The sequence below is a fragment of the Schistocerca serialis genome, chromosome 4 (assembly GCF_023864345.2).
Source record: "Schistocerca serialis cubense isolate TAMUIC-IGC-003099 chromosome 4, iqSchSeri2.2, whole genome shotgun sequence".
In the NCBI taxonomy this organism is placed as follows: domain Eukaryota; kingdom Metazoa; phylum Arthropoda; class Insecta; order Orthoptera; family Acrididae; genus Schistocerca; species Schistocerca serialis.
Genome location: NC_064641.1, coordinates 78,765,525 through 78,781,007, shown reverse-complemented (window position 1 = coordinate 78,781,007; position 15,483 = coordinate 78,765,525).

Below are 15,483 nucleotides of genomic sequence, written 5' to 3'. Positions count from 1 at the left end.
TCAAACACAGCAGGTCGTAACACGGGCCTTCTGTGTGCCACAAAGTGTGATTTTAAGATTATGGCAACGATTCCAGCAGACAGGAAACATGTCCAGGCGCTACAGTACGGGACGTCCACAGTGTACGACACCACAAGAAGACCGATATCTCACCATCAGCGCCCGCAGACGGCCGCGGAGTCCTGCAGGTAGCCTTGCTCGGGACCTTACTGCAGCCACTGGAACAGTTTTCTCCAGACACACAGTCTACGGACGACTGGACAGACATGATTTATTCGCCCAGAGGCCTGCAAGATGCATTCCACTGACCCGTGGTCACAGGAGAGCCCGTAAAGCCTGGTGTCGAGAGCACAGTACATGGTCATTGGAACAGTGGTCCCAGGTTATGTTCACGGACGAGTCCAGGTATAGTCTTGTAAGTAGGCTGTTTATGTTTTCGCTATGTAAGTAGGCTGTTTATGTTTTCTCTATGTAAGTAGGCTGTTTAGGTTTTTTATTGGTAACGCCACCTCTGTATGAAAATCACTGGCTGTGTTGTGTGCAGTCTGTGGCTAGTTTGCATTGTTGTCTGCCATTGTAGTGTTGGGCAGCGGCAGCTGGGCTGTTAACAGCGCGTAGCGTTGCACAGTTGGAGGTGAGCCGCCAGCAGTGGTGGATGTGGCGAGAGAGATGGCGGAGTTTTGTAATTTTTCATGAACTGATATATTTATATATGATGATATCAAGGTAAATACATTGTTTGTTCTCTATTAATATCTTTCATTTGCTAACTATCCCTATCAGTAGTTAGTGCCTTCAGTAGTTTGAATCTTTTATTTAGCTGGCAGTAGTGGCGCTCGCTGTACTGCAGTAGCTTGAGCAGCGAAGATTTTTGTGAGGTAAGTGATTTGTGAAAGGTATAGTTTAATGTTTGTCAGGGCCATTCTTTAGTAGGAAATTTTGAAAGTCAGATTGCGTTGCGCTAAAAATATTGTGTGTCAGGTTAAGCACAGTCCTGTATAATTGTTGAAAGGGGACGTTTCAGTCTGAACAGTGATTCTCGCCGGGTTTTCATCTGGCGTGGACCTGTAACGCCGGAAATGTATATCCTCCTATTTCCATTTATTGTACTATAATTTTTTTTCCTTATTTTGTTACCTGAAGATACGACATTTCTGTGTCTTTATATATTGTAATTGATTTACTATTTGTATATATATATTTATGCATTTATGTCGATGTATAATTGGTTTGTTTTGTAAATACTATTTGTATTTTTACGCTGGGTCTTGCCCAGGGAAAACTGTGCTATAGAACGATTACATCGATAGGTCGTGTGGAGAACCAAAGTGTTTAAGATCTTTGGTAGTGTTAACTCTGGCGCGTGGAGCGCGGACAGAGCAGAGTATGGCTGGAGTAGGGCGGTGGAGCAGGTGTGTTGAGTGACGCTCCTGCGAGTTGCCGCGCTTCCGGGGTTTGGCAGCATGTAATTGCGCTCGACTTGCTATGATAGTGTCTGGCATGGTGTCGCGGACGGGAAACATTAGCAGGCACACATCAAGAGCCCGTTTCGCCTGGTGACCATGTCGAGAAGAAGGCGCGCCAACATCCAGCTTCTGCAATAACTACGGCCGACAGTGAGTGATTGTCACCACCTCCTCGATCGACGACTTCAAACCTTCAATCAACCAACAAGGAAGGCTGAAAGCACGTGAAGTTTTAGAACTGTATGGCAGACCTCAGCTTTTCAAACTATTCCATTAGCATCACTAAAATACAGCAACTTAGCATGAATCTTTGTTGCTCATTGTCCCAATTGCATTACCAAGCAGGGTCCCTTCCTTTTCCGAAATGAACTCGAGTGTCGTTGAAATTCAAACGCCAGCATTAAAGTAATATCATTCGATTTCACTGCCTTAATTTCATAGTTCAGTTAAGGTATTCATAGCTGGCTACAATATTTAGATTACACAAGCACAAATTAAGAGTGCGAGTTTTGTTACCATATTTTAGCTTACCTGTGACTGCAGCTCAGCTTGGTACGTACTAAATTCTACTACTGTTAATTGTTCAGAATCATTTAATCAAGTTCAAAGTTAAATCTCTTATTCTAAATTGCGTACATTCAAGTAGTTTTTGAAATGATTGTTGAGGTAGCCCAAGACTAACTTTATTTTATTGAATTTCGTAGTGGTTCAGAAACAAAGTTCACTATTAATTTCAGTCACTAAATTAACTTTCAATTTTCCGATTTTATTAATTCTTTTGCTAAATTAAGTCAGAGTGTAGCGAAATTTATTACTTCTGACAAACATTCAGTTTTCAGACAACACGCGTCAACCTTCAGTTGCCACGATTTTAGTGCTAATTATATGTGCAATAACCTTTATTTTTCAGTTATTATAGTAGTTGTCCATAGGACTGGCGACCGTAATTTACTTTCTTTATTAACCTTACCCGTTTTCAAAATTAATTTCCAAACGTTTCATTTGCATTTTTCCTTTCATTTAGATGTAACCCTTTCGTCCCTCTTTACCGACAGATTAACTTCGGTGGCGATTACTTTTTCCAAATTTCCATTAGGTATACGCGGTTTAATTTTTACTGTCATTAAGGTCGATAAGTTCAAATGGTTCAAATGGCTCTGAGCACTATGGGACTAAACTGCTGAGGTCATCAGTCCCCTAGAACTTAGAACTACTTAAACCTAACCAACCTAAGGACATCACACACATCCATGCCCGAGGCAGGATTCGAACCTGCGACCGTAGCGGTCGCGCGGTTCCAGACTGCAGCACCTAGAACCGCTCGGAAAGCAGGTAGTGGGTCCACTCCACAGTAATGCTCACAACTGTCATAGTCCTTTTGACTGCTACCACAGGTCCCAGGGAAGACCAAGTGAATGTTCCCCGTAGGAGAATAATGCCCCCACCAGCTTGCGTTGTGGCACGGTGCATGTTTTGAGCACCCTGCATGTTGATGTATCATCAACCAGGTGTAATGAGAAACATGGTACATACGACCAGGCGACACGTGTCTATTGATCCACGGTTCAGTTTCATTGATCCCGTAACCACTGCAGTCGTAACTGACAATGTCACTGTATCAGCCTCGTAACAAGTACGGATTGTCTGCTGCAAAGCCCCATTTTCAACATTGTTCACTGAATGACGTTCTCCGAAACACTTTTGCCAGTCCCAGCATTTCGACTCTGTCCTCAGATCTGCCACATATCATCGCCTGTCCAGCTTTACGTAGCTGGCGAGCCTCCGAACTCCACGTTGTACGATGAGGCGTGGAACATCTTCTTGCTACTAGCTGTTGCGCCGACCTTAAACCATTTTCCATAGAGGCTCACCACAGTAGTACGCGAACAGCTAACCATCTTCTCCGTTCCGAGATGCTCTGTCCCAGTTGCTGGGCAATAACAATATGCCCTCTGTCAAAGACACTGTGGTCAGTGAATTTCCCTCCCGCAAGGTTGCTAGAATGATTTCTCATTCGTCTCTCTCCCGCCTGTACATTTTCCTTACCGTGTCACGTGACCACAACCCCAACAGACGACATTCAGTCTTGCATTAGACTTTGTTCACCATGTTTTGACTCATTAGTTGTATTTATGTGAGCAACAGACCGGCAATCATCTACAGCACGATAACAAATGAAGGGTTGTGCAGCAAATCTAGCGTTCATGTTGCTGACCATCTTGAGTGGCAGAGGTGGAATTTTGAGACAGTTTGTCATCTACAGTTTTATTGTTGGTGGTCGTGGTTTTTCACATTATCGCAACTCCGTAAACTGTAATATCAATGCGGGCTGTTGTCAGTTTCTGTTATGATTGTTTCAAATGAAATGTCGTGTGGCTAGGGCCTCCCGTCGGGTAGACCGTTCGCCTGGTGCAGGTCTTTCGATTTGACGCCACTTCGGCGACCTGCGCGTCGATGGGGATGAAATGATGATGATTAGGACAACACAACACCCAGTCCCTGAGCGAAGAAAATCTCCGACCCAGCCGGAAATCGAACCCGGGCCCTTTGGATTGACAGTCTGTCACGCTGACCACTCAGCTACCGGGGCGGACCATTGTTTCAGAAGAGTGTCAAGTTACCAGTGCAACAGCGTGTAGATCACGGTTACCTTTAGAGTTCTGTTTCAGAGAAAAATAACTGGATACCTATAAAAGGACGGCTAGCCAAATATTTTGAAACTCACTACTTGTCACTAGTGTCTTAACCATTGCTTCTCACCATTTCCCAAATCTCTCTGACAGCAATATGTTCATAGATTGATACATCCTGAAATATTTACCGGACATCTTGAACAGCCCTGGTGCCCAAATACCTTCCGATGAGACAGTTTTATTATATTTCAAGAACACAAGTATCCTTCGTGAAGTTTTAAGTTTCATACAAATTAAAGTTCGCTTGACATTTTGTGTCCTCACAATGAAGACAAATAATGGTTATTGGCCGAGGCAATGGTGGGTAACAAAAAAGTTCAAGACCAGATTCACCTGGAATAATCTGAAATTAACAACAGAGTTAGTATTGGTCACTTAGTTAACTTGAGGACGAAGTCTGGAGAAGTATAGACACTGCCCTAAACCTGGTGGCGATTAGAAGTTAAACCAATAACGGCGACTGCCCGATGATGGTTCCTTAGTGATAGGTCTGATTGCTGGAACACTACTGTGGTCGGTGGCTGGCCCAGAGAATTGTAAGGAATGACTGGTTCACTAGCAAAAACCGAACTGCCGTTCCGCGGTTACGCCCTAGCATAAACCGTCACAGCATATGGATACGACATGAGCTATTAGTGAGCACATGACAAAGTGCAGGAAGGTAGTATCCATGATCACAGCGCCTCGGCCATGAAAGCGCACTCTGCTGACAGTGGACAGGGCGCCTCTCGTGCAACTACGAGAGACTCCGTGGACAACAACAAGTCGGCAGATTGTTTTTGTCAGGGTCATTTACCAACATACAAAAGTAGTGCAGAATGGTGTATGGCTTGCACGCATTTGTGCACTTTGTGGCAGACAATGCCGGAATCCCTGAAGTGTGGCTACCTGTGGAAAGTCAGCGTGTTGCAGGTTGCTGTTCTGTGGGAGGGACACAGTACCTCTTCCGGCAGGGAAGAGATTGCGAAGTCATCTTGGTGGAAAGTGAAGATCGGGCCTCCTTCCGGCCCCTGGAAAGTGATGGCAGCACCATCGGGAGGCGTAGGGCGAAGAGCCGTCGCGGCGTGAGTCCAGAGGAAGTTGTATCAGATATGTCCAGTACACGCTGGGATCCTGGACCCATCACGAGTCTGGTGGGGACAGACATAAAGCGGCTGTCAAGACTGGCAGCAGCTGAGGCGTGACCTGTCTGGAGCGAATCTGGGATGTCGAACGTAGTAATAGACATACGGATGGCTGATAGTGGTGTAAGAGCACCATGGAAAGGACACGTTAAAGGTGCACTTAGAGTGAGCACGAGAGCACTCGAAAGATAGAAAAGCAGTGATTGGAGGGTATAAGTTAGTTATGAAGCGCCTGAGAAATACAGTTAGTGTTCCTCGAAGGCACAGATATGTGCCTAGGGGATGTAAAATGATTGTACCCAGATGGCATAGATGGGCACAGAAACACTTAAGGAGTAAAACTGTTATGACTAGAGGGCATAGATTGGTGTGGAAACGCTAGGGATGTAAAATAATTTTGCTCAGAGGTATGGATGTGTGCAGGAGTACTCGAGAAATCGAATGGTGGTTGTAAACGGAGGACATAGATGGGAGCAGGAGCACTACAGATGTAAAATGATGGTGCCCAGAGAACATAGAAGGAAAATTATAGTGCCTGAAGGGCATAATTGGAGGCAGCACTTCCGGAGAAATAGGGAAACGAGTGCATATGCTAGGGACAGAAAGGATATTCGTAAGAAGTGTTCATGGGCGGGTCAGGGAGAAGAGGCTCGACCGCTGAGGTTTCCTCGTGGGAACCGCCGTAAAGTCAACGTATAAGGAAATACTGAGTCGAGGGTTGTGGTACTGTACCACAAGCAGGAAGCTGCGACGGGACTGTCAGTTGACCCAGAAGTTGCGCTGGTGACCGTAGCTGGGTATGTCCGGTGTCGTGATGACATTGCCTAGCTACTCCAAAAGGAGCCTCAGTGTCTGGTTCATGTTGTGCTAGAAAGATACGATTCGAGGACGAAGATACTCGTCACCAGTTGATAAGACGAAATGTGGAGAGGTGGCGCTGGAGCCAGTGACAGTGCTGGAGTCGATGAAAAATTCTTCTGTCTCGTATCCAGCTGATGGGAAGAATGTTGGGAGATGATGCTGGAGCTGATGAAAAGTTCTTTGTCCTCTTCGCCAGTTGATGGGATAAAACTTTGAGCTGTGGTACTGAAGGGGATGCAGATGTCTACGCCCATCGCCAAATGGTGGGGCGAAATGCAGAAATTATCGCCAATGGTGGGACGAAACTTAGAATCTGTCGCCAGAGATGGGACGAAAATGTTGAAGCCCTGGAGCCAAATGAAAATGTCGACATAGAATAGATGAGAAACTGAGTTTCAAAGGGAATACTTCGCCGCCAAATGGTTTGGGACGAAATCTGGAGGTAACACAGGAGCCGGAAAAAATATGGAACGAAACGTGGAAGGGGGAGAGGGGCACTAGGGCCAGAAAAAATTTTCATTGCCAACTGGTCTCGGAGAAAACTCATAAAACTAGGAAAGGGGGAGCGGGTGGGCGGGCGGTCGCCGGGGTAGAAAAAAAACTCGTTGGCAGCTGATAGGGAAGAAGCAGGGTGGCGGAGGGAGGCAGGGTGGTTCTGGAACCACAAAAAATCCGCGTCGCCAACTGATATGGTACGAAACTTGACATGAAAACAGTGCCCGGATAAACAGCTTTATTAAATATCCAGGAACACGAGTCTCCTTCATGTAGTTTTATGTTAGCATATTTTCCACAAATAACGTAGTAAAACACTTGTTATAGTTACGTATGCATCACAACATCTCAGCATGATGTGGAGAATGGAAGTGCTTGCCAGACGAAAACGTAAGTAAATACGAAAATAGGCGCGAAAACATCGCGAAAGACTGAATTACATTCTAGAAGATACAGGACTCCCTGATTTCAAAATTAAATATCTCGAAAACAAAGATCGATAGAGGAATGCAGAAAACGGTATGTTTATTGTGAAAGCTGTAAGACGTTTATACAGCAGTTTGAAATAATAGTTACAAAAGCTGCTAACAGATGGCGCTGTAATCGCCATACGTAATGCCTAGTATAAATGGTGATCCGAAGCCCAGAGCGATCAGTTCCACTATTGAAACGTGAAAGGAGGATAGAGTACCGAAGGAAGAGATTAAAACCATGTACTCCATTGAACAACGCGTTTTTCTGGTGCTAGAGTACCACAGGTTAGAAGAGAGTCCTACGGCAACAAGGCGAAGTTTTCAAGCACGATTTAATGTTCCAAAAGGACCCGATGCGAAAACCATTCGTACGCTCTTCGCAAAATTTCAACGAACAGGCAGCGTAACTGATGATCTAGTGGGGCATGTTGGCCGCAAGCAAACCGCAGTTTCTGGAATTATTCAGCGAAATCCAATGTCATCCGTCCGTAGAATTGCATCTGAGACTGGTTTGAAGCGTTCCAGCACGCAGAAAATACTGAGAAAGAGCCTACACATGTTTCTATTCAAAATTCAAACGCACCGGGCCACACCCGTACGATCTGTGTAACAAAGGGTTGCCTTTGCTAATCAGATGCTCACAATGATTGATAGTGAAGGATTTGATGTTGGCTGGATCTGGTTTACAGATGAAGCACACTTCCACCTGAATGGATACGTGAATAAGCAGAACTGGCGGTTTTGGGGTTCCGAAAAGCCATATTGGTGTGAAGCGAAACCCCTGTATTCTCCTAAGTTACTGTGTGGGCTGCAGTATGCAGAAGAGGCATTATTGGCCCTTTCTTCATTCGAGAATCGGTCACTGGTGCATATTATGTTGCAATTTTGGAACAATTTGTCGCCACTCAGCAAGCGCTAGAAGATCGACCAGGTACTGAATGGTTTATGCAAGATGGAGCCCGACCACATCGGACCGAACAAGTGTTTCGCTTTCTTGAGGAATACTTCGGGAATCGAGTCATTGCTTGGGAATATCGCAAATTTACTGGTGCAGGCATGGATTGGCCTCCATATTCGCCGTATTTGACTCCCTGTGACTTTTTTTGTGGGGCACAGTGAAAGACAAGGTCTACCCGAAGCATCCCGCCACGCTGGACGAGCTTGAATCGGCGATCTCTGTGGCATGTGAATCCAAATCGGTTGAGACACTACGAAATGTGATGGCGACTTTCATTCTTCGTTTGCGCCGCCTCTGTAGTGCCAATGGTGAACACTTTGAAAACATTGTGATGTGATTGTTTGCAAAGATTGTTTTCATACGATTATTTCACTTATGTATGCTGATAGGAGCTGTACAGCGCCATCTGTTAGCAGCTTTTGTAACTATTATTTCAAACTGCTGTATAAACTTCTTAGCCGGCCGCGGTGGTCGTGCGGTTCTTGGCGCTCCAGTCCGGAGCCGCGCTGCTGCTACGGTCGCCGGTTCGAATCCTGCCTCGGGCATGCATGTGTGTGATGTCCTTAGGTTAGTTAGGTTTAATTAGTTCTAAGTTCTAGGGGACTGATGACCACAGCAGTTGAGTCCCATAGTGCTCAGAGCCATTTTATAAACTTCTTACAGCTTTCACAATAAACATACCGTTTACTGCATTCCTCTATCGATCTTTGTTTTCGAGATATTTAATTTTGAAATCAGGGAGACCTTTTCTGGACACCCTGCAGGTTAACTCCCAACAAAAAACTTTCTCATCAACATCGTTTGGTTGCAGATGACAAGCTACCTGTAATAATTAACACAAAAGTGATCCAGAAAATTGATGCTCGCCAAATGCAAAGGTATTTACAAAAAGAAACGATCTGTTGTTTGAAATAAAAATGAACATAATTTTATAATCATTTAACAAAAATGTTCACATTACGGAATAAATAAAAACGAAAACCCACTGATGATGGCTCAGTGGTGAAGAAACATGTTTGGGTACTGAGAAAAACGGTGTTTTGCATAACTGGCGGAACTCACATCCAAAAATTTTAACTGCAAATACGGCCAATACAAGGAGCTGCAGATCAAAAAGATGGATATTTACTGACAACAGTTACTCCCGCGCAACGCTATCTGATGGAGTAGGAAACCGGGAAAACTATAACGTTGGAGACGTACCCTCCACCACAAAGCACAAACTGGCCTGCAGGGCATAAATTTAAGTGCAGAAATACGAAAATTTCTCAGTGATCGAGATGGAAAAATATTGTGCCCGATACTGCAGCAGTTGCACCATTAAAATTAGACTGTCACCCAAGAGAAGGTAGTTTTGGTTCGTAAAACAGTCAGATATATTGGTACAGTGGAGAGTTTGTTATTATGAAACACTTGTAACCCGGAAGTTTCGCTCCCGGCACGATAGGCGTGGGTAATGACGTAACAGAACCCTGAGTGAACAAATGGCTCGCTTGCCTTTCTCAGCGCAGCCGCCACTGCTGACAGAGATAACATTTACATTTCCCATCCGAAAGCTGCGAATGCCCACGGGAGTAGGAGCGTGCCGGAGTGCTCCTCCAATAAAGCCTAGCTCCATTCACAGGCGCTCGAAGCCAGATCACGCAGACTTGAACACCTGGCGCTTGCAAAGTCTGTTTTGAGCTTTCGTAGGCGATGCAGGCCCGGTAGAATTTATTGTAATACTGTTAGATAACGAAAAAATACCAGTATTGCGGTAGACTGGCAATTACCTCTTAATGCATTTCACGAAAAGGTTCTGTGACTGACTCTCCATTCAGGATGATCTGCTGCTTCCTGCTTGGCAGGAAATTTTCCATCAATCTCGATTGTGGCTAGATTTCCCAGAGAAATTTGTTTTCTTTACACGGCATCGATGTGGTACGGAAGCAGATACTTGCCACAATCAAGTCGAAGCGTTCTATATCGTTCTCAGTGAGTGTTCTGCTCCAATAAGACGGTACACGACCCCTTACTGTTCATGTGACATTCAGAGCCGTGAAGTCTGAATGTTTTCTCCATTTTCCCGGAGAAATTTTCGTATAAAGTTACGTTCTGTTGATGAAATGACCGGGAGAATATCTAAGAGCTTTCTCATATGCGTCAACCGCGCACGGTCAGTACATGTCTTTTAACAGACTTTAAGAAGTCACTGTTGCACTGCGAGGTGTAAGGATCGTTAAAATTTATGTACCGAAGGTTATCGAGATGGAAATGCGGCGTCTTAGAAGTACTAGAGGAGGGGTTGTGTTAGGATTTCAGCGTCAAGATGATTTTTCAGCAGAACAAACAATTCCCTTGTCGGAATCTGTTTCCGGAAGCCTCGATCATGTGAAAAACAGCTTGCTCTTTTAGTTCACAAGGCTTAGAAGGTTACAGATTTCTATGGGTCACACCCTTTTTATTTCATAAACGACTGAAGAAATCGAAAAGAAGTTTTCGGTAAGTTGCAGTGCGCGGAGGGGCACGTAGTTTTGTCCCCTTAACTCTTGTATCAAAAATGGGTCTGAGCACTATGTCCCCTAGTCCCCTAGAACTTAGAACTACTTAAACCTAACTAACCTAAGGACATCACACACATCCATGCCCGAGGGAGGATTCTAAGCTGAGACCGTAGCGGTCGCGCGGTTCCAGACTTTAGCGCCTAGAACCGCCTGGTCACTCCGGCCGGCCACTCTTGTGTCAACCGAGATGTTGAAGCAGGTGTGTTTCCCTTATAATTAAACAACATGCATTTTTCAAAGGCATAAGAAACCTCTTGAAAAGATGAGCACAATGATACAACGCTTGTTCTAAATTTTTGACAAACGTATCAGGAGCCTTGCTAAAATTTAAAGACGAGGCAAGTGGCTTCTCACCCACACCTCTTTCTTTTATCAGACCTTTCCACTGTTTGTTTCTACAAAAGCTTCTCCCTGAAACAGATGTATGTTCAAATATCTGAAATAGTTTACTAAGCGCCTTGTGGCACGTTAGAAGTTAACATATACACCGATTTACAAAAATCATAACCGGCCCTTGTGTACATCGTGTACAAGATCAATAGGAAATATGTTTTATCCTAACAGCTTAGGCCTATCTTTTTGCAACGACGGAACCTTTCATGAGAACGGTACTTGGTGTCGTTTGCACCGCAATAGTCAATTCTGGTCGTATTGCCTTAAAAATTTGAGCACCTTCGTCAGATAATTTTTCGGAAATTCTGATGCTAACGTTAACAAGCGTTTATCAGTCTCCCTTCTTTTCAAGAGCTTTCGAACGCGTTATAAAACTGTATCGTTCCACTGAAAGGGACTGCACTTGCCTCAATATTTCGGTTCTTACAAAAGATAAAGTAGGACCTTGGCGGATAAGCTGTCCGCAGACAGTGCTGTTGTGTATAGGAAGGTGGCCTCGTTAGAAATCTGTTACGGAATGGAAAGAGTCTAGTTTCAGGGCAGGATGCACTGATGGTGAGATTAGTTCGGGTTTGTTCTTCAGCGCAACCATCAAAACGCGACCTGGTAACAGCTCCGCACTTGTCGGCTCTCCCTGAACACCTAGAAAAACGCGGGAAAGGTCATCATTTTTTTTATGTTTGTTTTACATGTTTAAGTTCACTATACGTCTTGCTCTGGCCTCCAGGTGGTGGTTCAATACATATTTAAATAAACAGCTTAATTAGAAGGTTAGACGAATGTGCTTTGTGTCATTACCTCTCTGTTCAGCCTCTTTCATTGTTTTGTCTTCGGCCATGTCCTCGTGATCGCCCAGACTTCCCACATCTTTCCTGACTCCATCCTCTCGCCTCATCATTGGCTTATCGAGGTGTTTCCTTCATTGTAGTTTTCGTTCTCTTGTCACCATCGCTTCTTTCCTATTCAGTACATGTCCTGACCATTCAGTTCTTCTCCTAATATAAATTAATTAAAAACGTAAAGAAAGTTGAAGGTGATGAGCACATGGTGAAATATTGTCAGATGACACATAAATGCCAGTAAATGAAATCTATTCTGCGTAACCAGAGAAAAAGATCCGATATAGTTTGACTACTCGAGCAATTATTGTAATCACAACCTTCAAGTACCTAGGACTGATCTGAGACGGAACGATCACATATGTTTAACACTGGCGTTGGCAGATGCCAGCCTCAGATTTTTTGGAAGCATCGTGAGAAAGTGAAATTCACTCAGAAATGTGATCGCTTACGAAACTCCCATTCTACGAAATCTTCTGTATTGTTCGTCGATCTGAGACTTCCACCAAATTGCATTTATGAAGGAGATAGAATAGATTCAAAGCAGAGATTCATGATTCCTCGCGGCTTTCTTTAGTCTGTCACAGACACATTCAACATACTGTAGAGAGGCGTTACAAGGGACAGGTCCCGCATTGTGGAGAGCCTTACTCACAAATGAAATTATAATTGTATTAATATCTTCAGCTGCTAACGGGCGCCTATTTATATCAACGGGGACCGGTGAAAATGTGTGCCCCGACCGGTACTCGAACCCGGGGATCTCCTGCTTACCTGGCAGACGCTCTATGCATCTGAGCCACCGAGGAAACAGAGGATAGCGCGACTGCTGCAGGGACTATCTCGCGCACGCCTCCCGCGAGACCCACATTCTCACATTGTATGTCCACACACTACATGCGTAGTGTCCCATCCCAACACACTCATTACTCGTGGAAGAGATTCTTACCAAGTCCCATAAGAGTTCGGGGAATATGTGTGCATCCTCACAGAAGAAGGAGGTCATGGCCGGTGTTGCCAGAACTACATACTTATATGGATATGGTGTCTGTTCTTTCGGACACTGCTGGCTCGGTATACGGGTACACCTCGAGCAATGGACAAACTAGAAATATTTGGGCTCATGCAGAAGTGTACCGAACGTCTTTCTTTCTACGTATCTTCTGCGAAAGTAATACTCCGCTGGGGTGTTGCCAGAACTACATACTTATATGGATATGGTGTCTGTTCTTTCGGACACTGCTGGCTCGGTATACGGGTACACCTCGAGCAATGGACAAACCAGAAATATTTGGGCTCATGCAGAAGTGTACCGAACGTCTTTCTTTCTACGTATCTTCTGCGAAAGTAATACTCCGCTGGGGATTAAAATTGTTTAACTCCAGGAATGATGAAAAATAACCAAAATGTACTTATTGTGCGTATATAGCATAGCAGGAAAATACGCAACTAAATTTGTAGGTGGTTTTGGGTGTGAAATTTTATAAACAGAGCTAGCAACTGTGTTAACAATAATGGCTGTGGCCCGGGAGGGCACCAAGCCGAACTGAGATTAAATGACGGATAAGGATACATCATTCCATGATTCAGCTCTATTCCTGACTTCATCAGTCACAGTGGCTGGTGATTAATGGCTTGCCAACGTTTCAGCAAACCACGGCCAGACGTTTTCAGTGGGCGAGAGGACTGGTGAATATGCTGGAGATGACATCTGTTGAACACACAATGTACCGAGATAGTTCAGAGCAGCACGGGCAACGTGTAGCCTTGCATTGAGTGGCGCCAACTTGGTGGGGTGGGGGGTGGGGGTGGGGGGGGGCGGCGAGGTACTTTGCCTCCCCATAGTTAAAAGTAGCCCCCCCCCCCCACTCATATTCAAACATGCAGTTCTCGCCGCTCTCTTCCCTTCCTCATCCTTTACTGGGAAATTTGTTAAAACTTGCACATACATTTTTGCATAATAGTATGCAATGATTATATAGGAAAAAAAATACCGATTTTACGAGCTATTGCGTATTCCTTTCTGCTACTCTTCCAACCTCTGCATATGACGAACTGTCGCGACAGGGTTTGTCCCCTGCATCTGTACTATTCGCGGATTTTTACTGTACGGAGGTATGCGGGGAACGAAAGCTCACCATGAGCTCGCAGCGCTTTGGCTACTAGGGCGAGCTCCACTTCCTCCCACAGCAGCCCACTGGCAGCTTGTAAAAGAAACTAATGAGCAATAGTGACACCGAATTTGATGACGATCGCTTGAAGGACTGGGTAAAGTTAAAGACTCTTCATTCATTTTTGTAGAGTCTGTTGAGAATCACTAGGTACAACACCACACAAATCAGCACCGGCTCCAGGGATTTTGCCACCCCGCGCGAATATGTCAAGCGCCCCCCCTCCCCCCACCCCCACCCCACCACCACGCCCTTTTTCGACATAGTCAACTTTTCCCACAATATATTTCATACATGACGCCTTATTTTCACATATCATACTCATTCGTCTCTTTGTTGTGAATATGTCTTTAAGATCAAAGCTGCAGTCAGTGATACGTTTACGGTGCAATACATTTTAAACCATTTTTGTTGGAGAAAATGTTTCTTTCGTAAATCGGAGCACACTGTTTCTCTACAATAGATAATTTTCAATAAGACCCTTGATTTTATGAATAATTTGTACTTCCAGCTTATTCTCACACTCCTTCATTTACGCAAGATGGATTTGCCGCCCCCACAAATCTGCCGCCCTGGGCGATGGCACGGTTGCTCCCCCCGCCCCCTCCCTAGAGCCGGCCCTAACAATAATCAACACTATTGTTACATGGCTACTTCTTGTTAGGTGCACAGTACTGTTACGCAGGCCGCAGCTAATGTCGGCAGTGATCGTAAGTATTCCGGAGCTGGGCATCGCCAGTGCTCAGTTAGTCTTACTGTGACTCGTTTCAGTTGTTAATCTTTCGTCCCTTACTGTCCAGTTTAAAATGGACAAATTTATAATTAGGAAGAAATGTGACAATGTGGCAAGTGTTAGCGATGGTGAAGGTAGACCCAGTTTTAGTGGTGCTGTGTGTGGCAACAAAGACACAGATAGTGACGGAACTGTGGCGGTGACAAGAACACTGTTCCCGGAGAAAAACAACGCTGTTATCAGGCCTCTTGGAAACAGCAATTTGCATGCATCGATTAAAATAAGGAAAAAGATGTTATTTTTTGCAAAATTTGCAGACAAATGTTTGAAGAAAATCGTTTTAAGTTCTCTCACAAAATGGAAAAAACTTTCATGGAAACTGGTTTTTCGAACTGGAAGAAAGGGGTAGAAAAGTTGAAAGTACATGAAGCATCGGGATGTCACAGAGAAGCTGTACTGAAATTCAAAATCCTTAAAATCGAATGTTAATGTATTTAGCCAGATTTACAACGAAAAACTGACACAAATGAAAGAAAACCGAGATTGTTTACTAAAAATCATATCTTCCCTCCGTTATTTAGCACTGCAGGGGCTTGCAATACGTGGGCATACTGATGAAACAAGTAACTTTGACAATTTACTACGCCTTCGATGTGAAGATAACCAGCTACTTTTAATATGGCTGCAGCGCGAAACTTACCAATGGACATCCCATGATGTGCAAAACGAAATTT